Below are 26,432 nucleotides of genomic sequence, written 5' to 3'. Positions count from 1 at the left end.
TTCTGGACTGTGTCTTTTCCTAGCCTACTTAACTTTTCCTCTCACTTTCCACCTCCCATAACTGTGTTGAAATAGTTCATCCATTGGTAACTCCCTCATGTCCTTCTTCCTGCTCTGTGTTTACCTCTTCCTTTTAAACTGATATATTCTAATTTTAATGGGTTCTGAGGAATGAGGGGAAACGAATTCATATGCTCAGTTTGTAATCTTGAACGGGCACCGATTGCTGTTTAGTTACTAAAGCTAAGGATTAGTTTTTGTTACTTATAGGTCTTTCACACTACTGACCAATTCCTTTCCCTGAAGCTGTGTCTTTCCTTATTTTAGTAACTCCAATCTCAAATGATTTTCCTTTTATTTACCTGGATTCTACTCCTCAGTCTTCACTTCCTTTCTACACCTCTTACATGTTTCTATACCCTGGACTTACATTCTTGATCCTCTGCTCTGCCGAGTATACCTGTTGAACACTTGCACTTTGATATTTCAAACTCAGCACACCCCACCCAGACCTGTCAACTTCACTCCTAAATCTGCTCCTCATCTGTACCTTCTACTTTGGTGAACAGCACTTCTATACCTCTAATCACTAAGCCAGAAACCTAGGAGCCATCTGTCCTCCCTCTTTCAAATACAACATCTTGCCTGTAACATCTTGCCTCTATCCCTTTACCTTCTGCCTCTTTTATTGCCATTATTCTTAATTTTTACTATAGGAAAATTTAATCATGGTAAAATGTGTCTATCACTCAGTTTCAACAATCACCAGAAGTTGGCTAATATTGTTTCATTTCTATTCCCTTCTTATTTTGTCCTTCCGCTGGATTATTTTAAAACAAGTACCAGGTTGTCATTTCATTTATCAGTAAAAAATTCAGTTCATTTCTAAAGGGAAAAGATTTTTTAAAACCTAGGCACAACACCTTTATCATCATAAAATAATAACATTTCCTTAATAATATATTTATATATCCAGTAAGTGTTTATATTTCCTGGGTTGTCTTATAGTTTCTTGTTTTTACAGTAGATCGGTTCAAATCTGAAACTAAGCAAGTACCACACATTGCATTTGCTTTATATTTCTTTATCGAGTCTCATTTAGTTTAGAGATTCTTCCTCCTTTTTGTTTTTCCTTTCTATTTGTTTGCTGAATGAATCAGGTCATCTTTCCTATAGAATTTCCCACATTGTGGATTTTTCTGATTGTATCCTCATGGTATCTTTAAAGATATTTCTCTATCTCTATAATGTCTATAAACTCATATTTAGATCTAGAAGCTTGATTAGAATTTTTGTAAGAATGCTCTATGGATGGTTACTATTTCGTCATTTCAGGGGGCATATAATAAACAAGCTTCTTTTTTTTGTTTTTTGTTTTTGTTTTTTTAATAAATTAATTTTATATTGGTGTTCAACTTACCAACATACAGAATAACACCCAGTGCTCATCCCGTCAAGTGTCCCCCTCAGTGCCCATCACCCACTCACCCCCACCCCCCACCCTCCTCCCATTCCACCACCCCTAGCTCGTTTCCCAGAGTTAGGAGTCTTTATGTTCTGTCTCCCTTTCTGATATTTCCCACACATTTCTTCTCCCTTCCCTTATATTCCCTTTCACTATTATTTATATTCCCCCAAATGAATGAGAACATACACTGTTTGTCCTTCTCCGATTGACTTACTTCACTCAGCAGAATACCCTCCAGTTCCATCCACGTTGAAGCAAATGGTGGGTATTTGTCGTTTCTAATGGCTGAGTAAAATTCCATTGTATACATAGACCACATCTTCTTTATCCATTCATCTTTCGATGGACACCGAGGCTCCTTCCACAGTTTGGTTATTGTGGACATTGCTGCTAGAAACATCGGGGTGAAGGTGTCCCGGCGTATCATTGCATCTGAATCTTTGGGGTAAATCCCCAACAGTGCAATTGCTGGGTCGTAGGGCAGGTCTATTTTTAACTCTTTGAGGAACCTCCACACAGTTTTCCAGAGTGGCTGCACCAGTTCACATTCCCACCAACAGTGTAAGAGGGTTCCCTTTTCTCCGCATCCTCTCCAACATTTGTTGTTTCCTGCCTTGTTAATTTGCCCCATTCTCACTGGTGTGAGGTGGTATCTCATTGTGGTTTTGATTTGTATTTCCCTGATGGCAGGTGATGCAGAGCATTTTCGTGGCTTAGTGTGTTATCACACTAATCCAGCCTTTAAAAAAATCCCTATAGTGTTTCATCTAGTGGTTTCTCCAGTTATTGATAAGTATTGTGTCGGTCCATTATTTATTAGGAACCCATCATTTCTTACCAGATTTACTTCAACAATTTCTTAAGGTTTCTACACTTATAATTTCTTTCTCTAACTTGTCTTCTTTATACCCACTGCGACTAAATGGATTTTTGTATGCTACAAATAATTTCATATGATTCCCCTGGATAAAATTCTTCAGTAAATTTTTAGTGAATTCAGAATAAAATCTATAGTAAGATACACAAAAGACTTTACCTCTGGTCCCTGCTCCATTTATATTCCATTTATATTTAATTTATTCATAATTAATTTTAGTTATTTTGCTACATATCATTTGTTGTAAAACAACTTTTAAAAAACCACAGGTTAATTAGGTCTTTTTTCTTATACATTACACATTATACTTACTTATTTAATTTAACTGAATAAAGTTTTATTGCTATATATAAATTCCCTAAGAGCAGGAGCACCAGTTAGCAGATGGCATTTACATGTGTTTCTTTACAGATAGTTGACCTTTACTAAATACATACAGTTGATTCTTAATCATGTTGAATCACTGATGGAATGATGGAATCATGTCGGAGTCAGATGGATTCTTTTTGATTTTTAAAGATTTATTTATTTATTTATTCATGATAGACAGAGAGAGAGAGAGAGGTAGAGACACAAGCAGGCTCCATGCTGGGAGCCCGACGTGGGACTCTATCCTGGCACTCCAGGGTCGCCCCCCGCCCCCCCCTCCGGACCAAAGGCAGGCGCTAAACCGCGGAGCCACCCAGGGATCCCCCAGGTGGATTCTATCTGCAGCATTCACGGTACTTCATCACAGCTGCAAGGACTGTAACCTGCCTTTATCACCAGGCTCTTTTATGTAGCCAGCTCCACATCTAATTTTTTTTTTTTTTTGTCTCCAAAAACTTTGCTCATGTGCCCTTGAAAATCCTCAATTCACTGATTTGCTCTCTGCTCATTGAATGGAGTAGGTCTCAGAGAGAGGGACTATTAGAACGGAGGTCCATGGGTGCCTGCAACAGGAGTTTCTTGCATATATTTCTCATGATGGCTAGAAGTAGAAGTTATGTCTCTTGGAATTGTTACTGATTCAAACTTATTTTTATTTTTTAAAGATTTTATTTATTTATTCATAGACAGAGAGAGAGAGAGAGAGAGAGAGAGGCAGAGACACAGGCAGAGGGAGAAGCAGGCTCCATGCAGGGAGCCCGACGTGGGACTTGATCCCAGGTCTCCGGGATCATGCCCTGGGCTGCAGGCGGCGCTAAACCGCTACACCACCGGGGCTGCCCTCAAACTTATTTTTAAAAAGCAGTTTTATTTAACGGTAGTGACTTAAAGTGTTATTTTTATAGTATATGCTAGACTTTTTCTTTAGTAAATGTCAATTTCTTAAAATACCTGAATCAGCTGCAGTGTTATAATTTGCTAATACATTTTACTTCAATGGAATTGGAAGGGTGAGCTAATGGGACCAGAGGGTGTTCAGAAATGGTACTTAATTATAAAATAATGGAAAATAGTCTACATCATGAAATGACCTCATAAACAGAATTACAACTGAGATGATTCAGTAATTAATGATTACATCAAGTAAATTAACTCATTTGTATCTCAACCCTACGTAAATGATGTAAAAAAGTATACCTTAACTATGTAGACAATTAATAAAATATGTAAGACATTATAAATCCACAGAATTGAAAGCCCACACAGCTATAGAATTCTTTTTGTGTGCATTAGGTGTTTTGGAAACTTGAGCATTAATTTTCTGGCTTTGACTCATATCAAGACCACCCTGTAGCAAAATTTAATTCGTCAATGAGTATCTATTTATCATTTAGCTAAATGTTTGGCAACTAAGCCACCAAAATAACATATGCAAATGAACTTTACTAATTATTGAATGAAAACATGCTCTATTTCTAGATGTGTTTAATTCAAGAGTAATGTAAAAATACTAAGACTTACTTATTCAAAACAGGCTACCTTAATCAAGATGAAGACCTAATTCTCAAAGATGCCAAGCTGTGTACAATTTTCTCAATTTGACAATCTGGCAAAACATTTCTTTAGAAATGAGAAATATGAATCTAATTAAATCAAAGTTAAATATGTAATCATTTAAACATTTTCAAGTAAACATTTAAAACATTATTTATCTTAAACATAATTGTCCTGGAGAAAATTTATGTTATAGAAACCTTTATCATATAGTTTAAAATGTGGATTTGCAGTAGTCTTGTGGTTATTGGTCTGGACGGGGACAGATACATTTATTTGTAAAAAAATGTTCTAACTAAAACAAAAACTTAGCATTTAAATTTTAGGGCCAAAGAAATCATTACATCTAAGGCAACAATATATCAAAATTTGATAGAATATGATATAGTTAAAAAATTATTTGTGTGGGGTGGTTTGAGACCACAAATTTGGCCTTATTCTAAAATTCATGAATTGCATGTACCCTTTTATTTTCAAAATGGGTGGTTTACTCATCAAAGAAATCCTTCAGTTCTTTGTTGGAAATGTGTCTAAATGTTATGTCCTGGCCAAGGGCATGAAGTTCTGCAAACATTTTCACTTATTAATAATTATAAACACCTGGGCATTTTGTAGACATTACAGATATTTTTACATGCACAAATTTAGAATAAATGTTGGATGAGAAAGAAAGCTTTCTAACTTTAAAATCTATTTGTATTTCATAAGACCATAGGTTCCACAAGATTCAATCTTTTGGTGTTTTGGTTTGTTTACCTTACATAAAATGTGATTTTTCTATTTAAAATATCTGAAATATATATTCTCAAATATCAACTAGTTTTTGAAATATGTTTGGATAATTTAAGTGTAAATTAACCCAAATGTCAGGATTTCATATCCTTTAAAACAGATGACTTTTCCCCCCCTTTTTGGTAAAGAAATGGAGAATTGTGGGTTTATTCTTGGGAGCATGAATTTAAAACATACTGAGCTAGACTTCATTTTCCTATGAAAAATAATTCTATTTTAATCATCAAATGTACATTGTTTATTGCTTTTAAAGAATAACTTAACATGAGGAAGAATACGCACCTGAGGAAGTATAATTTTATTTTACTCCTGAAGAAGTGAGAGGCTCTGCATGTGAAACCAACACAAAGGCCAGCAGTACACATGGAGATAGTCCTAAAATGAAGTCTTTACTCACAGGAAAAGAAACGTTTAAAAGTGTGTTGATCTTGTGAAGTATGGATATTGATTCAGTGTCTCTTCAGGAAAAACTTAGATCATATTTCTGAAGTTTTTGTTACATTCTGTAAAATTTTAACCCATTATCTCATTTCTTTAAAAACTAGGATTTTCCTCTTTCTTCATCTTTGGTGAGACATAATGAATTTCTCCATTCCTTATGTGCTATTCTATGTATACAGATGAGTGGCTATTTTTTCATATTGGTTCTTCTAAGAGCTTTCTCTCTTTAACTGCCTATGTGACATTGCTTTCTAGTCCATTTGATCAATTACTCTTGTGAAATCAAAGTTTCTTGAAGCAAAGAGTTGTATTTGAGCTATATTTATGCCGGGCACAGCAGTAAGTGTTTTGCATCTATCATCTCATTTAATCATTATAGCAACCCCACACTGAAATAAATACATTTTACATGAAAGAAACAAAAACTCAGTGACCTGAGGATAATTTCTAATGGCCATATACCTGGTAAATCACAGAGCTATGGTACAAACACAGACATGTCCAAAGACCATGTTCATGATGGTGCTTCCAAAAGAGCTTGTGGTTTGTATTATCATTTTATACTAAACACAGATGTCCCAGTATGGTGCTTATCTTCTCATTATTTTTTTTTAATTTTTTTAATTTATGATAGTCACAGGGAGAGAGAGAGGCAGAGACACGGGCAGAGGGAGAAGCAGGCTCCATGCATCGGGAGCCCGATGTGGGACTCGATCCCGGGTCTCCAGGATCACGCCCTGGGCCAAAGGCAGGTGCCAAACCGCTGCACCACCCAGGGATCCCTTATCTTCTCATTATTGATGTGAGACTACGTCTTTCCGTATATGCACAGCTGAGGATTCTTGGTACTTATTTTCATCACATGTTTTTAAAGTCTGAAGCTCATTGCAGATATAAGTTCTTGGTCATTGTGAAACAAATAACACAACTTGTTTCTCTAATTCTCCTTGTTTCCACTGACCCCTTTCTTTACTTCATGTCCTCTACCTCCTCTGGAGCTAATACCCTGTGCTTTGTCATCACCTCTGGTTTGATATTTTTCCATTTGACTACATCTTCTCTATTAATTATATATGCTTTGTGATAATATCATTACAAACTTAAAACATATTTATTACCTCATAGTTTCTATGTGTTAGGAGTACAGACTCAGCTTTAGGGTCTCTCAGTGTTGCCAAAAAGGTGTTGACTGGGGATCCAGTCTAAACTGAGGCAAGACTGGAGAAGGATCTGTTTTTAAGCTCATGTGATTGTTGGCAGATTGCAGTTTTTTACAGGCTGTTGGATTGAAAGCCTTAGTTTCAGGGCTTTTGGGTGGCTCAGTCAGTTAAGTGTCTGCTTTTGGCTCAGGTCATGATCCCAGGGTCCTGGGATCGAGCCCTGAGTCGTGTGGAGGCCGAGAAAATTAGGGCCATTCAAGTTTAACATTGGCACGAGTATAGCCATTGTAGCTTCGGCAGCCATCTCAGGCCACTGTGACCAGGCCACTGTGACCAGGAACTGAACTCTACCTTACCTTGGCTACAGAAAAAAACCACAAAGCATGCCCTTATGGGAATAAGGAAGCAAGAGCTTGTGAGACCTCTTTACTGGAGATTCTCACACCCCCACCTTACCCTTAGACCAGCCCATAAAAACCCAGCTGTAACCCATCTCAGGGTCCAAGTCCCTGCTCCGCTGTGTCGGGTATACTTGGACCCAATCTCGAGCTTGTTAATAAACCCTCATGTACTTGAATCAGTGTCGGCTCCTTAGTGGTTTTCTCGGATTCGCAATCTTGGGCACAACAAGTTGGGCTCCCTGCTTGGCGGGAAGCCTATTTCTCCCTCTCCCTCTGCCATTCCTCCTGCTTATGATCTTTGGCTCTCTCTCTCTCTCTGTCAAATAAATAAATAAAATCTTTACAAAAATAAAAATGGGTGATGGGCACTGAGGGGGCACTTGATGGGATGAGCACTGTGTTATACTATATGTTGGCAAATTGAACTCCAATAAAAATATATATATAAAAGATATGTATATAAAAGATAAACATGGTCATGTAAAAAAACGAACAAAAAAAAACAAAAAAAGAAAGAGAGGAAGCCTTAGTTTCTTGTTGACTGCTGGCAAGAGGACATTTTCAGTTACTTATTACATGGCCCTTGACATGAGTGCATGGTTCAGCTCACAACGTGGCAGCTTGCTTCTTCAAACTTGCAAAGAAGACAAGGTTCCTCTTAAGATGGCCATTATAGTCTTGTGTAATGTAATCATGTTCATCTTGTTACCTTTGCTGTATTCTATTGGTTAGAAGCAATTGATAGGTCCTACTTACTCTCAAGTGAAGAGAATCACACAAAAGTGTGAGCACTGGGAGGTGAGCATCATGGGGGTCACCCTAGGGTCTGCTTGTCCTCTTGTCCTCAAGGCTTCCTGCTTAACTATTTCTGCCCTGTTCTACCTCATTTGGTGCTCTAGGCCATTGATCTCTCTTCTTTTAAAAATTTATTTATGATAGTCATAGAGAGGGAGGGAGGCAGAGAGATAAGCAGGCTCCATGCACTGGGAGCCTGACGTGGGATTCAATCCTGGGTCTCCAGGATCGTGCCCTGGGCCAAAGGCAGGTGCCAAACCGCTGCACCACCCAGGGATCCCCTCTCTTCTTTCTCTTGATAAATCAGTTTCCTCCTATTTTTACCTCTCTCATTATCCTCCTTAGATTAGATTCCTTGCTCCTGTGGTAGTTCAACTATCTTGCTAATGATTCCCTTGACCTTTTGCCTATTGGCCACATTCACCTGAAAAGCCTTCAACTCTAGGTTATCCCAATAATCCCTCTCCCCCAGTCTAAACTCAAATGGCACTACTATAAAATTCATGCTCACAAATTCAACTTGGTTCTCAACAGTGCTCAGCAATTTTACCCAGCTTCCCAACTCAGTTTGCTTTCCCTCTTTCCATAACAACTATTCCAAACTTTCTTCACTCTCCTGAAATCTCCAAGTCTCACTTCCCTCATCTCTTTATTATCAGCATAACAACTACCTCCTGTATTTTGCATGTAAAGAGAGAAATCATCATATCAGATCTCCTCTGACTTCTTGCCACTAGATTCACAAATATTCCTGCATCTGCTGCTATCTCTTCTTCCCCCCCCCCCCCCACTCTCTGGACAAACTGCTTTGTCTCCTATAAACAATCATCTCCTCCACCTGAATCTCATCCCTACTTTAACGTATAGCTTCAACCTCTTCATCTTTATTGGCTTCTTCTCGTCAGTATTAAAATATGTAAATATTTAAGCCATTCTTTGACCCCATGTTTCCCTGTGCGGTCACATTCTTATCTTTCCTCTCCTATTCACAGCCTGATATCTTTTTGTTTTTTATTTTTAAAAAAATTTTATTATTTATGAGAGAGAGAGAGAGACAGAGGCAGAGACACAGGCAGAGGGAGAAGCAGGTTCCACACAGGCAGCCTGACGCGGGACCCGATCCCGGATCTCCAGGATCACGACCCCTGGCCGAAGGCAGGCGCCAAACCCCTGAGCCACCCAGGGATCCCCCGTCTTTTTGTTTTTTAAAGAATTTTTTAGAGAGATATAGAGAGAGAATGTGTGAGCAAGAGGAAGAGCAGAGGGAGACGGAGAGAGAGAATCCCAAGCAGATTCCAGGCTGAATAAAGAGCCCATTGCAGGACAAAATCCCATGACCTGGAGATGATGACCTGAGCTGAAATAAAGAGCCAGAGATTTAACCAGCTGAGCCACCCAGGTGCACCTTCACAGCCTGACTTCTTGACAATGTTGTATACACTGTCACTTTTACCTTGTTTTTCACTGCCTTTTCACTCCATTCCATCCTGGCTTCCAACTGCAGTCCTCCTCTATAGTAATATCTGCTATCTCATCCATGGCCTCCCAGTTACTATATCCAAGTAAGATATTTCAGTCTTCAGTTATTTTAGCCACTCAGCAGCATTCAATAGAGTTGACCATTTTTTTCTTAAAATATTCTTTTCCTTTTTTTTTTTTTTTTTTTTTTTTACATTAAGACACATTCTAGGTTCCCATTCTGGTGATTTTTTTTTCTCAAAAATTTTTTAGATAGATTCTCCTTCTCTGCTAAACCATTAAATGTTGTCATTCCTCCAAATTCTGTCCAAAGTCTTCCATTCTTCTCCTTTTCACTATCTACTCTCTAGGCAATCTCATCTACTCCTGTGGGTTAATTTCCATCACTATGCTAAATAATTCCAAATTTATATATGTAGATAAGATGTTTCATGTAGCTCCAGAATTATCTTTTTGCTATTTTTACTTTAATATTTCATGAGCATTTCCAATCTGAACTGACAATCTTTATTACATAGACCTTATCTACTTTTCATGTTCTTTACTCCAGTAAATGGCAGAATTATTTACTGAGGACTTGCTCAAGCTAGAAACCTGTGAGTCATCCTAGATCATCCTTTTTCCCTACTCTATAGTTTTAATCAATTACCAAATTCTGTCCTTTCTGTATCTTAGCTAACTAATCTCTCTTCTTTATGTCCACCGGTATCATCTCAGTTTAAGTCACAATTATCCCTCATCTGACTATTGTGTCAGTCTCTTAACTCATCTTTCAGTGTATATACTTACCCTTTCCAATCTATTCTCCACATTGTAACTAGAACAATCTTTTAAAAATGCAAATTGAATTAATTAGCTCTTGTTTTAAAGACTTTTAATAGTTTTTTTTTTTTAAATTTTCCTTATGACAAATCAAATTCCTTAGTATGGCCAATAAGAATGTAAGCTCCATCAAGGGCAGAGACCTTGTGTCTTGGATACTGGTGCATCTCCATTGCCTACTTAACCACTGTCTGATATATAGTTAGTGGCTTAATAAATATGGGGTGAATTAATAATAAGCATAATCATATATCTGTCCTCTACTTGTATCAGTTAGCATTTGCTGTGTAACAAACCATTCCAAAACATAGCAGCTTATTTTTTTTTAAGATTTTATTTATTTATTCATGAGAAATAGAGAGAGAGAGGCAGAGACATAGGCAGAGGGAGAAGCAGGCTCCATGCAAGAAGCCCAATGTGGGACTTGATCCCGGAACTCCAAGGTCATGCCCTGAGCCAAAAGCAGACGCTCAACCACTGAGCCACCCAGGCATCCCCAAAACATAGCAGCTTAAAACAATTTATTTGCTCATGATTCTGTAGGTCAGCTAGGCATTTCTCATCTGGGCTATTTTGGCAGATCTCTGTGGTCATCTTGCAGCTTTGCTGGAGGTTAGATACAGCCTCACTCATTATGGTTGGTTTATCTAAAGTTGCTCAGCTGGGACTATACATTTCTGCTCTACATGGTCTCTCATCTTTCAACAAGCTAGCTCAGGCTTGTTCACAGGTGGTAGTTTCAGGGTTCAAAAGAGCAATGTAAAAAAAAAAAAGCAATGTGAGGGAGAAAACGTTATGTATAAGCACTTTTCAAGTCTTTGCTAACATTCTTGGGTGCTGTCTAGTTAGCCAAGGGAAATCACATGGTCAGGCTTAGATGAATACTTGGAGACACTAATAAATTGGTGGTCATTTCTACAACAATCTGCTATAGCACTTTTACAACTTCATCTTGATAAATCTGCCTTTATCTACTTCCATTCCAGAAATATTGAATAAGTTTAGTTTCATGAATGAGTTCTGCATAATTATCTATTTGTCTAGGAAGCTGTTCTCTTCTTCTGGTTTATGTAGCCTGTTCCTTCAAGACAGTGTTAACATATATGTACAACTGTGTGTGACAGAGAACAAAAATAACAGTGATTTAAATAAGACAGGTTTATTTAAGTTGGTATGATTACTATACTCTTAATATCAACAGAGGCCCATACTCTTTTCTTATTATTTTGCTATCCTCATAGGATTTCCCTTAATCATGTTCTCTAGGATGCCTTGTCTCCATTATCATATTCTAGACAGTAGAAAGTGAGGAAAAGAGAAATAAGATCATATACTTTCCCTCTGAGGGTACAAAAGTTCCATACATTGTCTCTATTCATATTTCCTTTGCCAAAAATTAGTCATTTGACTTCATTTAGCTCCAAAGAAAGGAAGGAGTCTTTGTTCTGAACCTCTATATATCCAGGTAAAGTCCTATTACAGTGGTATAAGGAGAAAAATTTTGGGAGATAACTACCATTAGGTCTCAGCCTAAATGTAATTTCCTCCAGAGAACCTTTTCTAAAACCTCACTCAATATTAATTTTTCCTTATGGGATTCCATAGTATTTTGCACTTCTTCTTAGAACCTGTTTTGCTTTGTTTGGTTATTGTTGGTTGAGTAGCAGTTATTCCCATTACATTATTGGTGACTAGAGATAATAGTCTGCTTAGTCATACCATTATTTACTTAGCACCAAGCATAGTGTTTGGAACATTGTATGCAATTGATGGATATTAGTTCTAGAATAATTGTGGCCAGGGCCAAACCAATTACAAACAGCTCTAAGAGAAAGGAAAGCTGACTGCTTTTATAATTGTATTGTCCACATTAACTTTCTGAAATTTAAATGAACTGAAAATAACATTAAAACATGAACTAAAAATCAAGACTTGGTTAACAAAAAGTAAGAAGTGCTTGCAAGTAATTGGTACACCATCCTAATTACCTGTAATTAAAAGCAATTCCTAAAGGGGGCACATGAGTGACTCAGTCAGTTAAGCATCTGACTCTTGATTTTGGCTCAGGTCATGATCTCAGGGTTGTGAGATGGAGCCCTACCCCAGGCTCTATGCTGGGCATGGAGTCTGCTTAAGATGCTCTCTCTCCCTCTCCTTTCAGCCCTCCTCCCCCAAATCATGAACACATACTTTCTCTCTCTCTCCCTCTAAAATAAAGCAATTTTTGGAGATGGGACTTCCTTGGACAGAATAACTTTGACCACAGTTTGGAAAACAAAATATTTTTAAACAATTTTCATAAAATGTATGAAGTAGAGATAATCTGTAAACTGCAGAGAAAGTCTTTGCAAATCCAATTCCCACATCTTTTTGAAGGAATTCCATAATGTAATAATATATATTTATCCATGAAATTAAAAACAAATTCTTGATATCATAGACATTCTCAATAAATGGTTATTGTGCCACCCATTCAACTATTATTTTAAAAAAGATTTTATTTATTTATTTGAGAGAGAGAGAGAGAGAACAGAGGGAGAGAGAGAAGCAGACTCCCTGCCGAGCAGAGAGCCCAATGTGGAGCTTGATCCCAGTAGTCTGGGATCATGACACGAGTCAAAGGCAGACACTTAACTGGCTGAGCCACTCAGGAGCCCCCCACTCATTCAATTATACATTTCTACAATATTTTAAAATACTGAAACGGGTGTCTGGGTAGCTAAATCAGTTAAGTGCCTGACTCTTGATCTTGACTCAGGTTATGATCTTGGGGTTGTGAGATCAAGCCCTCATCAGGCTCTGCACTGAGCATAGAGCCTGCTTAAGATTCTCTCTCTCCCTTCCCTTTCCCCACACTGCCCTTTTAAAAAATGCTGAAATTTATAACCTATCAAAACTGAAGCCAAAAGAAATAGAAAATTTGAGTACACCTATTACCAATAATAAAATGGAATTGGTACTCAAAAAACTCTCAATTAACAAAAGTCCAGGACCAGATAGCAACACAGGAGCAGTCTATCAAACATTTAAAGAAGAGTTAATAACTGTTCCTCTCAAACTTTTCCAAAAAATAGAAGAGGAAGGGGAACTTCCAAATTGATTCTATGAGGCCAGTATTATCCTGACACCAAACCCTGATAAAGACACCACAAAAAAAGAGAACTACAGGCCAGTGTCTCTGATGAATATAGACATAAAAATTCTCAACAAAATATTAACAAACTGAATCCAACAATACATTAAAAAATTATTCACTGTGATCAAGTGGAGTTTACTCCTGGGATGCAAGGATAGTTCAATAGTCACAAATCAATCAATGTGATACATCATATCAATAAGAGAAAGAATAAAAACCATATGATCATTTGAATAGAAGCAGAAAAAGCATTTGACAAAATACAATATCCATTTATGATAATACCTTCAACAAAACAAGTTTATTTTATTTTTTTTAAATATTTAATTTTTTAATTTATTTATGATAGTCACAGAGCGAGAGAGAGAGAGAGAGGCAGAGACACAGGCACAGGGAGAAGCAGGCTCCATGCACCGGGAGCCCGACGTGGGATTCGATCCCGGGTCTCCAGGATCGCGCCCTGGGCCAAAGGCAGGCGCCAAACCGCTGCGCCACCCAGGGATCCCCAAAACAAGTTTAGAAGTAACATACCTCAACATAATAATGGCCTTATATGAAAAGCCCACAGAGAACATCTTACTCAATGGGCAAAAAACTGAGCACTTTTTGCCTAAGGTCAGGAATAAGACAAGGATATCCACTATCATCACTTTTATTCAACATGATATGAAAGTCCTAGCCACAGCAATAAGACAACCAAAAAGAAAGAAAAGGCATCCAAGTTGGTAAAGAAGAAGTAAAATTTTCCCTGTTTGCAGGTGATATTATCCTCTATATATAAAACCCTAAAGACTCCACCAAAAAACTACTAGAAATGGCAAATGAATTCAGTAAAGTCACAGGATATAAAATCCATGTACAGAAATCCATTGCATTTCTATACAGTACTAATGAAGCAGCAGAAAGAGAAATTAAGAAAACAATCCCATTTACAATTGCACCAAAAATAGTAAAATACCTGGGCATAAACTTAACCAACAAGGTGAAAACCTGTACTCTGAAAACTATAAAACATTGATGAAAGAACTTGAAAATGACACAGAAATGGAAAGACATTCCATGCTCATAGATTAGAAGAACAGATATTGTTAAAATGTTAAAATGTCTGTACTACTCCAAGCAATCTACAGATTTAATTCTCCATCAAAATACCAACAGCAATTTCACAGAACTAGAACAAATAATTCTAAAATTTGTATAGAACCACAAAAGACCTCAGGTAGACAAAGCAATCTTGAAGAATGAAAACAAAACTAGGGGAATCACAATTAAAGATTTCACGTTATATTACAAAGCTAGAGTAACAAAAACAGAGTGCTACTGGCACAAAAAAAGAGACACATAGATTAATGGAACAGAATAAACAGCTCAGAAATAAATTCATACTTATATGGTCAATTAATCTATGACAAGAGAGGCAAGAATATATAATGGAGCAAAGACAGTCTCTCTAACAAATGGTATTGGGAAAACTGGAAAGCTACACACAAAGGAATAAAACTGGACCACTTTATTGCATCATATTAAAAAATAAACTCAAAATGGATTAAAGTTCTAACTGTGAGATCTGAAATCACAAAACTCCTGAAAGAGAACATAGGCAATAATCTCTTGGACATTGACCCCAGCAACATTTTTCTGGATATGTCTCCTCAGGCAAGAGAAACAAAATAAACTGTTGGGACTATACCAAAATAAAAGGTGCTTGCACAGTAGAAGAAACCGTCAACGAAACAAAAAGACAACCTACTGAATAGGAGAAGATATTTGTAAATGGTATATCTGATAGGAGTTAATATACAAAATATATAGTGAACTTATACAAGTCAACATGAAAAACTCCAATAATCCAATTAAAAATGGATAGAAAACATTAACAGATACATCTCCAAAGAAGATACAAATGGCCAAAAGACACATGATAAGATGTTCAACATCACTCATCATCTGGAAATGCAGGTCAAAACCACAATGAGATATCCCCTGAAACCTGTCAGAATGGCTAAATAAAATACCAAGAAACAATAAGTGTTTGGTGAGGATATGGAGAAAAAGGAACCCTCGTGCATTGTTGGTGGGAATGCAAACTGGTGCAGCCACTCTGGAAGACAGTATTGGAGGTTCCTCGAAAACTTAAAAACTACCCTATGATCCAGTAATCACACTATTGGGTATTTATAAAAAAAAATACAAAAACATCAATTCACAGGGATGTATGCACCCATATGTTTATTGCAGCAACATTATTTACAATAGCCAAACTATGGAAGCAGCCAAAGTGTCCACTGATAGATGATTGGATAAAGAAGAGGTTTTTACACACACACACACACACACACACACACACACACACACACACACAGGAATATTATTGAGCCATAAAAAAAGAATGAAATCTTGCCATTTGTAATAACATGGATGAAGCTAGAGAGTATAATGGTAAGTGAAATAAATCAGTCTGAGAAAGACAAATATCATATGATTTCACTCATGTGGAATTTAAGAAACAAATAAACAAAGGGAAAAAAGACAAAGACAGGCCAACAAAACAGCCTCTTAGCTACAGAAAACAAACTGAGGGCACTTGTGATGAGCACTGGGTAATGTATGGATGTGGTAAATTACTATACTGTACACCTGAAACTAATGCAACACTGTATGTTAACTACACTGGAATATAAGTTTAAAATGCTTTTGGAAGTTTTCTTTTTTAAGAAATGTACTTTTATTTGAGGAACCAAGAGATTTGTGAATCTATGTACATTTTTTCTTTTTGTTACACCTTCAAAGTAATATTATAATATTAGAACCTTGAGAACTCCAAGTAAACCAAAGGAATGATTTTTAGGAATTGTGTCTTTTAAACTTGTATTAACTCCTTCATAAATAAAGAAATGGTACCCCCAGTGACTGTATTTTACCTTATCTTCGTATTTTGCATATGGATATTTCTTTCTTTTTTTTTTTTTTAAGATTATCTATTTATTCATGAGAGACACAGAGAGAGAGAGGCAGAGACACAGGCAGAGCGAGAAGAAGGCTCCATGCAGGGAGCCCAATGTGGGACTCAATCCTGGGTCTCTAGGATCAGGCCCTGGGCTGAAGGCGGCACTAAACCGCTGAGCCACCCAGGCTACCCCTGCATATGGATACTCTATCTATGAATACTCTATCTATGAATAGAAATCTAGTGAAATGAGATGAGCTTGAAATGTTTGCAAAAAAAAAAAAAAAAAGATGTCTCTGGCTGCTAATATTTTCTTAACTGATACCATTTCACACTTGCTTTGAATGGAGGTTGATGTCCAGGTACATAAAGAAAATAAAATGGACATTGAGTTGCCTTAAAACATAGAGTCAAAAAACAAAAACAAAACAAAACAAAAACCCAGAGTCAAGTAAAGCTCAGTAGCTAGTGTCTAATCCAAAACAAGACTGGAAAATTTGTTTTACTTCTGCTTCATTACTGAGTGAGTATCCACTGGCAATATCAGATTTTCATATCTAGTCTAGAGTCATGCTGAGAATAACAACACATGTCAGAGGGCAAAATATAAATTCTATCTTTAGAGAAATAAGGCTCATTGATTCCCTAATAACAATTCCTTATGGAACTGGAAGAAAACTGTAGAAACCAGAAGAATCTAACTTTTAACTTTATTCATCAGTATATGACAGTTAAATCAGGTTTTCTATTGTTACCTGAACCAGAAGGGTTGATGTGAATAAGAATAAAGAGGAAAGACCTTAAAGCAGTTAAAAAGTTGGGATTTTAATTACACTACAGAATAATTTTTAATTTAAAAAGAACCCTACAAAAAAGAAAAAAAAAGAGGCTTGCCCATGTCTAAGTTGGACACGTAACATTACTCAAGATGAGAAGAACAAATGAATGGGTAAAATATTTCTATTTTCTCAAATTCTTTGTGTTATGAAACCCCTCTGCATGCTTTTTCTCTAAATGAAGTCCTCCTTAATTTAAACCTACTGGCATCTTAAGGAAAATTCAATAAACAAATGCTTCCCTGGCCCAAAAGAATTCTGGGCTATGTAAACAATGAAGAGAACCATGACAGAAGATGCTGAGTGCCTGCTGAGCCAGGTTTCAGTTCCATTCCCTAGATAGCTTGTTCACACACAGAACTCCTTGGAAGTCAATGAGAGAAAATTAATGTGCCACCCAGAGCAGAGAACATTGAAATAATGTGTTGAATTAATATTTGGGATCATAAAATCCACTCAAAGAAAATTCTTTCAATAGGGTGCCAACCAGAGTCTGGTTATATAATTCTTATATAAACCTTATTTCTTCTTATGAAAGGAAATTTTGGTTTTTCTCAGAAGGAATAATGGTACTGCTTAACACCCTCCGCCCCCCCAGAGTTCAGTATGAATAAGCTTACTTTATAAATAATTCTTAATTTTTTCTGATTATAAAAGAAATACATTCTCAATGTAGGAAATATGGAAAATACAGAAAGCCATAAGGAAACAAAAACTATAACAATCACACTCTGTCCCCTAGCCTGAGATGAAAACTGATATATTTTGGTGTATTTTTTATAATTGTATTGCTTTAAAGCTAATAAAGTGGACACAAATTATTATTGAAATATATGAGAATATTTTATCTGAATGATGAATATATATTCATATTTATATTGATATATATTTATATTCATATATATTTTTATATATCTGAATATATAAATATATATATATATAAAACCATTAAAAAGCAAGATCAACTTTTTTCAACAGAAACCTCTTCAAAAAAGAAGGAAGCATAAAGAGAAGGCAGCACTGTACCCTTGAAAATTGTTACCTTGGAAAACTAGACACTTAACTCTCCTGATGATTCCTTAGCTCCAGCATTTTAACATCACTTTCTCAGAGTTGTCCTCAGAGCCAGTTTATGAACCACAAGAAAAAATCATCTTGTAATTTTACAAGCTAAGTGCTTCTTTAAAAACTGTTCTTTTTCTTCTTTTATTTTTCAGGTCATCTTTAACTAGAGAAGCAGAGTAGAGTTACTTGTAGATCATTTGTGGGAAATAAATATCTGAGTAAATTATTATAGTTTTTATGTATATTTAAGGTAGGTTCAAACTCAAAAATTTTGGTTAATGTGAAGTGACACCTTGCATAAATACTGCAAAATTTCATATTAGTCACTGGTTTCAAACTGTGCAATGTATCTGTTCCTGTTACATTTGCTAAAGAGCAGTTCAGCAGTCACAGCACCAACAAATTTAAAATTTAGTTTTAGTGATATACTGATGGAGGCAAATTCAAACTCCTCTAGAGCTTAGTCATTTCAAACATAGGAGTTGCAAGAATTCCAGAAAAGACTGAGGATACAGGAGACTGCCTTAGCATGTCTTAGTTCACAACCTTGTTGGGATATAGCTGTGGCTGTGAGGTAGAAAGACTTGATATGATGGGTGAATAGTAGAAGTATAATCACACTATGTACCAACTGTCCAGTGGATATGGTGGTTGAGTGGTGGGGAGTTTTAAAGTCTGAAGTTACCTTTCAATGGAGAAAAAGGTGGGGGATACAAAAGAGATTTAAGAGCACTTTGAAAAATGAAGCCTTGAGTAAATTCAGCATTCAAAACTTCTGATGACTGCCATCTTGAAAATCACCTTGTTAGGTGTTTGTGGGACCATTACATTCAAATTCTTTTCTTATCTCTCTGATTACATACAAATATATTTTATTCCATGGATCAAAGATTCTCTACTGGTTTTCCTGAGGAGTGTTAACTAATTAGTCATGTCTCTACCTCATGAAAAGCACTGTTCCACATTGTTCTTCTTCTGTGATAGGTGGGTGTGGCAATAGGAAGAGGGGTGGTGTTAAGGTCAGAAAACTGAAGTTCAGTACTCCCACCTTACTTACTAACCTGTTTCACAAACAGGAAACTCCTGCCTTCCCTACTAGTAAAATGACCTCAACTACTCCTTAGTTGTTCATAGAAAAATCTTCACTTTGAGAATAGGTAGATTTGACTAAGACTCACTTTTACCTCAGGGACCACCACCTTTAACACCACAAATGTCTCAGGAGTACATTTGCTCTTTGCAACTCAGCACTGAAGACCAATATATTCAGCTAAGATGTTGAAAGTTGGGGCTGAGTGAGGACAAAAGGGAAAACAAACAAACACAGCCAGAAAATACCATGAATTGAGGATAGTAAGGGTTACAAATGGTTTACGTCCTCTGGGACTGGACAACCCTGTCCCACTCTGAGGACCTGGCCAGCCACTTTGTGGTGGGTGGACATGTTCTATATCAATTATCAGGAGTCTCCACCCTCTTTGAAGAATAAGATCAAGACACTGAGGCCCAAAGGAATAAAAGCTCCTTCTCCTGCAGGCTGAATGTAAAAGTTTTGGGTTCTTGTTTGGAGACCTGCTTGTTTTCCAGATGTTCAACTCTGGTAATACCTATGCCCAACAAAGGAGATCATGACAACCTATGGTCTTAACCTGGTCCTCCGTATCTTAGTTCTATCTAAACATAGCACAATAACTCAACGACTGGTAAAAGAAAATATCAGGAAAGCTGCCTCATTACTAGAACTGTCAGAAAGTGACTTTGAAATTGCTGAACCATTGGACTCTCATCTGTAAAAGAGAGACAAGACCAATTTCTCAGATTGATTATCAGGATTAAATGAGACTATGCCAGTGAGAATTCTGTATACTGTTGTACTGTGCTTATGTAAATCTCTATTATCCTGTAAATAAATGCTTTCCTTACTACCATTGGTAAATTTAACCATGGTTTTGTTTTGCAAATTTTTATATGTCTATGGCTTGTCTTTGGAACTGGTTTACCAGTTTCTTGAAGATAGAGATTTTGTAACCCTGCACTTTGTGCCACACACAATAAATACTTGGCACAAAGATGTCCAGTTGTTTTTCTCCGATTAACTTTGCCATTGCTGTTTGGAAAGGACCTGCACTTATAATTTATAATCACTGCTACTTGAGCTGTGCTGGGGCATCTGGAGAAATGATAATCAGCTGTAGCAGCTTTTCTTTCCCTCTTGACTGTATGACTCAATCCTGTGCTGTCATCATTCCCATTAGCAGCCACTCCACATGACTCAAAGGGAGAGATGGAATTGAATTTCACTCAAGACAACATAAAAGCAAAGATAATATAATAAATTAAGACTTCTGTTAAAACTACGAAGGAAGAGTGGTGGTTCTGAGAAACAGAGATGTTCACTTTTTCGCAATTTCTTCCAAGTACTGCCTCAGCCCTATCACTCATTTTTTTATTTACAGGAGCTGTTTTCTGAATGAAAAGATGGAGGTACCAGGATAGTTTTTTTGGTGAGTGATGGTTGTGGAGCTGTTATAATAATGACACTGCTATGTGTATGTCTTCTGGAATATCCGTTGGAAATTATGATACTATTAGCTAAGAATCTCCTGCTGATGCAAGAATGTCATGTTTGGGATAGGTCATCTTGTTTAAATTAGCAGCACTCTGACACAATTAAATTACTTTATGAATGAAATTATTGCCAAGCATGAGTATTTCCGGTTAATTTACGCATAACTCACTCAAAAGATGTACTGTTAAATTTTTTTATTGAATGTACCAAAAATCATCTATCAATTTAAACTTAGAAAGAATACTAATGCTCATGTGCTTTACCAAGGCTAAATCTTAATTGTTTCTTTACCATAGAATTCTTTAATATACAAAGAGAAAATTCAGTCTTGCAATCACATGTAACATTCTAGAGAAGCCATTTTATTGTTTAATTTTGGTTGCTTGAACTTTTTTATCCACAAAATACCAACAACTGCTGCTTTCCCTTTGCTGCTTTCTAAGGATAATGGCTTTTTTTTTAAAAAAAGGGTATTATTTTATTTTATTTTATTTTATTTTATTTTTATTTTTATTTTTTATAAATTTTTATTTATTTATGATAGTCACAGAGAGAGAGAGAGACAGAGACACAGGCAGAGGGAGAAGCAGGCTCCATGCACTGGGAGCCCGACGTGGGATACGATCCCGGGTCTACAGGATTGTGCCCTGGGCCAAAGGCAGGCGCCAAACCGCTGCGCCACCCAGGGATCCCAAAAGGGTATTATTTTAAAGATTTTATTTATTTATTCATGAGAGACACAGAGAGAGAGGCAGAGACACAGGCAGAGGAAGAAGCAGGCTCCATGCAGGGAACCCGATGTGTGACTTGATCCCAGGACCCTGACATCATGCCCTGAGCCGAAGGCAGATGCTCTGGCTGAGCCACCCAGGTGTCCCCTAAAAAAGGTTGTTAACATGAGTTGCTGATTTTCTCCTCTGTGCTGTCAATTTTTTCTACGTGATTGTGTTTCTGATAGTGTTTTGTAATTTTTTGTTCTTTTTGTCATTCCTCTACTAATGAAGGGGAGTGACCATATTTTATTTTTCTTATATAAGCAGTGGCTGGTAAAGTCTCTGTCACTTTTTATCTGAAACTACCTGTAATAAGCCAGAGGGAAGGAAAATGCCAGCCGCCTTCAATCCCTGAACTTGAGGCGGAAATTTCAGGGTTTGATCCAGATGCTGCTCAATAGGGATAGGCTACAGGCAAGAATTTGGAAGAAAGGAGCTGTGGAAATCCTAACTCAGGACTTGAAATCTGTTCTCTTTCTACCCCATGGTTAGGCCCTCAGAGAGTTCATAGAGGAAGAATTCAAAGGAGCACAGAATTTCACAGGTGTGGGGTAAGGATGGAGGAGTAATAAGTTCTTGAATACTTGCCCAAATTACAATAACGTCTTATTCCCTCAGAATTCAATATGATCACACACCTGTGGAGGTGCGCTGTCCTGCTCCTTCAAGTCAGCTATATTTGGTTGGGCTACAGTTAATTGGAGGAGGCAGGTGAGGGGAAAGAAAGGAATAGGAATATATCTAACCCAAGCTATACAAATTCATTTCTCTAGCACAGGAGTCTGGCATTTGGATTCAGAGGGCTGTGTTAGTCTCTGCAGTGGCTGGAAGTGGGGTGGTGTAAACTAGGGAGCTCCAGGGCAGCCAACTTCTGCATACTGAGAAGCAGAGACAGCATGTAGGCATAGAGAAAAAAAAATGAGTTTGTGAAGAGAGTTGAGAGACTGAGAGAACAAATATTTTCTTGAATTATGGACACTTTTCCATTTCCTGGTTACATCCCTTTATATAAGAAGCCCAACTACCCTTGAGTTCCATAAGATATGTCTGTCTCATTTTAGTAAATTGTTTCTTTTGACTTATACTATTTTAAGCTGGTGTTTTGACTAAGAAAAGAAGCATTCAGGGCCTCTACAGAACCTCTGCAGAACTGAAGGACTGCAGCTTGATCCTTCCGATAGTTTTTGTTTCCTTTTATTTTTTTTTAAGATTCATTTGTTCATTTGAAATAGAGAGCTCACAGAAGTGGGGGGAGGGGCAGAGGAAGAGAATCTCCAAGTAGACTCCCCACTGAGCACAGAGCCAGACACAGAGCTTGATCCCAGAGCTCAATTCCACCAACCATGAAATCATGACTCAAGCAGAAACAGAATTGCACACTCAACTGACTGAGCTAAGTAGGTGCCCCTACTTTTGGTTTTCTTTCAATTCTTTATTCTACATTGATTTAGCATTCATATAGTCAATTCATAGCCTGCCATTTTTGCAATAACTGTTGCTATAACTTTTCAAACCACTTTCTATTACCCTTGTATCTTCTAGAGCATTGCATGTCTAGTACATGATTCAGGTTCTTAGAGTTCATTATAAGCTCAATAACTACCCCAGGGGGCTGGGATCTACTGTTGCTACTATTCTGAGGTCTCTTATTATCCACAGGAAGCTCAGGCTTATAAGAATCCTGAAGCAGAAATGAGTTTAGAATCTTGTTCCAGGGCAGCCCTGGTGGCTCAGCGGTTTAGCGCTGCCTTCAGGCCAGGGCCTGATCCTAAAGACCCGGATCGAGTCCAACTTCGGGCTCCCTGTGTGGAGCCTGCTTCTCCCTCTGCCTGTGTCTCTGCCTCTCCCTCTCTCTGTGTGTCTCTCATGAATAAATAAATAAAATCTTTGAAAAAAAAATCTTGTTCCAAACCTGCTCCTTTCCTAAGAAAGTCCACAGTCAGGGTCAGTCTTTGGCAGGATTGAATCTTGTTTGTCTGTCTGGAACTGAACTAGAAGAAGTGGTAAGTGATTATATTTTTGTAAGGTAAAGTGCCAATAATTAGATCTCATGAATTCGTGTTGGGATGAATTATTTAATTTTTTTTCTTTTAGTGATGTGGAAGAAAATTAAATGAAGAGACCTCCAAGTTTTGGATGAAACAAAATTCTTTTAGACAAGAAGTGGCAAGTTGGAACATTGTGAACTTCAGGTCTGTAAGCCACAGCATGGTAATACATCTGGGAATAAATATTTTTCTCCATTCTGAGGGTCTGAGTTCTCAATTACAACTCAGGAAAGATATCTAGAAATATTTGGTCCTTAATGGAATTTGGCACTCTTCTAAATTGGAGTTCAAATTTGTTTATATAGCCAATAGTTCATTCTAATTCTATGCTGGGCTTTGTGCTAAATGCCTTCTATACAGAGTCTCATTTAATTCATGTAACTATCCAGTGAACCAGGTGCGACTATTCCTATTTTTTTTTAAAGTTTTTTTATTTATTTATGATAGTCACACAGAGAGAGAGAGAAAGAGAGGCAGAGACATAGGCAGAGGGAGAAGCAGGCTCCATGCACCGGGAGCCCGATGTGGGATTCGATCCCAGGTCTCCAGGATCGCGCTCTGGGCCAAAGGCAGGCGCTAATCCGCTGCGCCACCCAGGGATCCCCGACTATTCCTATTTTATTCAGAAAGGTTCATCAAGTTGTGTGTTTCCATGGTTTGTATATGTTAAGTGACACGAGAGTTAAAGCTAAGTGAATGATACTATATTCACCTATTCATCATTCAGTATATTTAAGCGCCCACAATGTAGTAGACATAGTTTATACTTGATACTTGAATATATTAATGAACAAAACAAAAAAGATCTCTGTCCTTATGTCGCTTATATTTTAATGAGAGTAGACAGAAAACAAATATTATAAATTATATGGCATATTGGAAGGTGAGAAGTGCTATGGGAAAATTTAAAAAAAACATGGTGGGTAAAGAGGAACAAGAGAGTGAGGGTGGTGGGAATGTAAGTAGCCATTCCTAAAGTGGGTGGTTAGAGTAGGTTTCAACAAGAAAGTAACATTTAAAAAATATATTTTATTTATTTATTCACGAGAAACACAGAGAGAGAGGCAGAGACACAGGCAGAGGGAGAAGCAGGCTCCATGCAGGGAGCCCCACGTGGGACTTGATCCTGGGTCTCCAGGATCACACCCTGGACCAAAGGTGGTGCTAAACCACTGAGCCACCTGGGCTGCCCCAAGAAAGCAGCGTTTGCTCAAAGGTTTAGGAAAGTGAGAGTTGCCCATATAGATGTTTGGGGGGAACAACAATTCAGGCACAAATAACAACAGTGCCAAGTCTCCAAGACAAGCCTTGTGTGTTCAAGGAAAAACCAAGATGTACGTGGGGCTGGACTGGAATGAAGTTTGAGAGCTAGTGGTTGAGTAGGTGCAGATCATGAAGCTTCCTGAAGGCCACTGTAAAGCTTTTTGATTATAGTTTTAGTAAAATGGAGAGGTTACTGCAAAGCCTGACAACTCTGCCTTTTCTGCCTTAAACATTTTTTTCTAATATTCTGGTGATGCAGACAGAGAGAGAAGACCAGATTGAAAGAAAGACTGTGACACAGAACAATGGAAATCCTTCTCATCTTTATCCACCCTATGCTTCTACTGTAGAAAAACTTTTCCCCACTTTCAACAATTAGAAGCTTATTTGGACTTATAAATCATCTTGAACATATTATCTTTGCACTATTGGTTTTGATATCTTTTTTGTGAATCATTTATATAAGATTGATCTCTTTTCAATATCTAGCTGAGATGTACTCCTTTTTAAAAAATCTCATCCTTTATTATCAATAAATAGGTTATGAGTGATATGTCTTTGAAGGATAATATTCTATTTGTTTTCTGGAAATAAAAGTGTTCAAAATCATATGAACTGTATTCCTAAGTAACCAACCTTGAAATGTTATATCAACAATCCCCCATTTTACAATAGCTCTAAATATTAGTCTATAATAAGTTTAAAAGGAAAATATAAGATTCTTCATAGCAGACAAAAGGTACCTATTCAATAAATATTTAATGCTTCTTGCTGTACTAATTATTGAGTCATAGTTCTCCATTGGTCTCTTGTATTACTGTAGGTTTTGAGAGCAGAGACACTGAGTACCTTTATTTCAGACTATCTTGTCAACAATATTTGTAGTGAACAGCCTTGGAAGATATACCTCCCTCTTGAGCAAAGGGCGAGTTTGTTTACTATCTGTAAAATAAAGATGATATCTCTTTCTAGGGCAAAGGTCAGGCAAGCTTAATGCTCATTATAAAAGATTTTGGTTCCTTTCTCTTCTGTAACACACCCAGTGTATGTGTCAGTGTCAATTTACTCTGTGGGAACTGGGGCTTGGGGAATCTGGAAAAAAAAAAAAAAAAGCTGATATGAGTAATAAACTGTCCTTTGTTTCTGATCTGGGTGTGTCATGTCTCTACTAGCAAACATGGCAGGGTAACTTGTTAGCTGGCAAGTAGGGCAAAATCTCAGCACTTTCACACTTCTTGACATTGACTTCCCGTTGAAAATTATAATATAAACCTTAATTCATTTCAGAAGCATCATACATGTGCTTCATTTGTTGTGTTTTTGAAAGAAGGTAAAAATATCTACTTACTGCAATAGGCATTTCCTTTTTTAAACCAACTACTCCCTCATACCAGATGTATTAGTTGCAATTCTTGGTTGCAGGTGTCAGAAACTAACTTAATCAAAGAAAATTTATTATTTATATATCAAAGAAAGATATGTCTAGGAAAGATATTGGGTTGGGCCTGGTAGAAATCAGTGGTTGAAGGATTAGAACTGAACGTGCAGCATGTCTGAACTTTGTGTGTTCTCTTTCTATGTTGGTGCAATAATACTCTCCTCCTTTCTATGGCGGAAGGAATATTTTCAATGGCAGC

At 37.2% G+C, this 26,432-nt stretch overlaps 1 long non-coding RNA gene across 1 annotated transcript in view; it reads left to right on the top strand.

The window, feature by feature from the left end:
- Positions 1-25,879, top strand: part of LOC140603023 (uncharacterized) — a 37,920-nt gene extending 12,041 nt beyond the window's left edge. Inside the window, exons 2-4 of the long non-coding RNA XR_012006053.1 lie at positions 20,599-20,646; positions 23,579-23,676; positions 25,055-25,879. This is a non-coding gene — a long non-coding RNA (uncharacterized lncRNA). The remainder of the gene's footprint in view (positions 1-20,598; positions 20,647-23,578; positions 23,677-25,054) is intronic.
- Positions 25,880-26,432: the final 553 nt, after the last annotated feature.

The sequence above is a fragment of the Canis lupus genome, chromosome 13 (assembly GCF_048164855.1).
Source record: "Canis lupus baileyi chromosome 13, mCanLup2.hap1, whole genome shotgun sequence".
Taxonomy (NCBI): Eukaryota; Metazoa; Chordata; class Mammalia; order Carnivora; family Canidae; genus Canis; species Canis lupus.
Note: the sequence above shows the minus strand (reverse complement) of the source record. Positions and strands in the feature narration are given on the sequence as shown.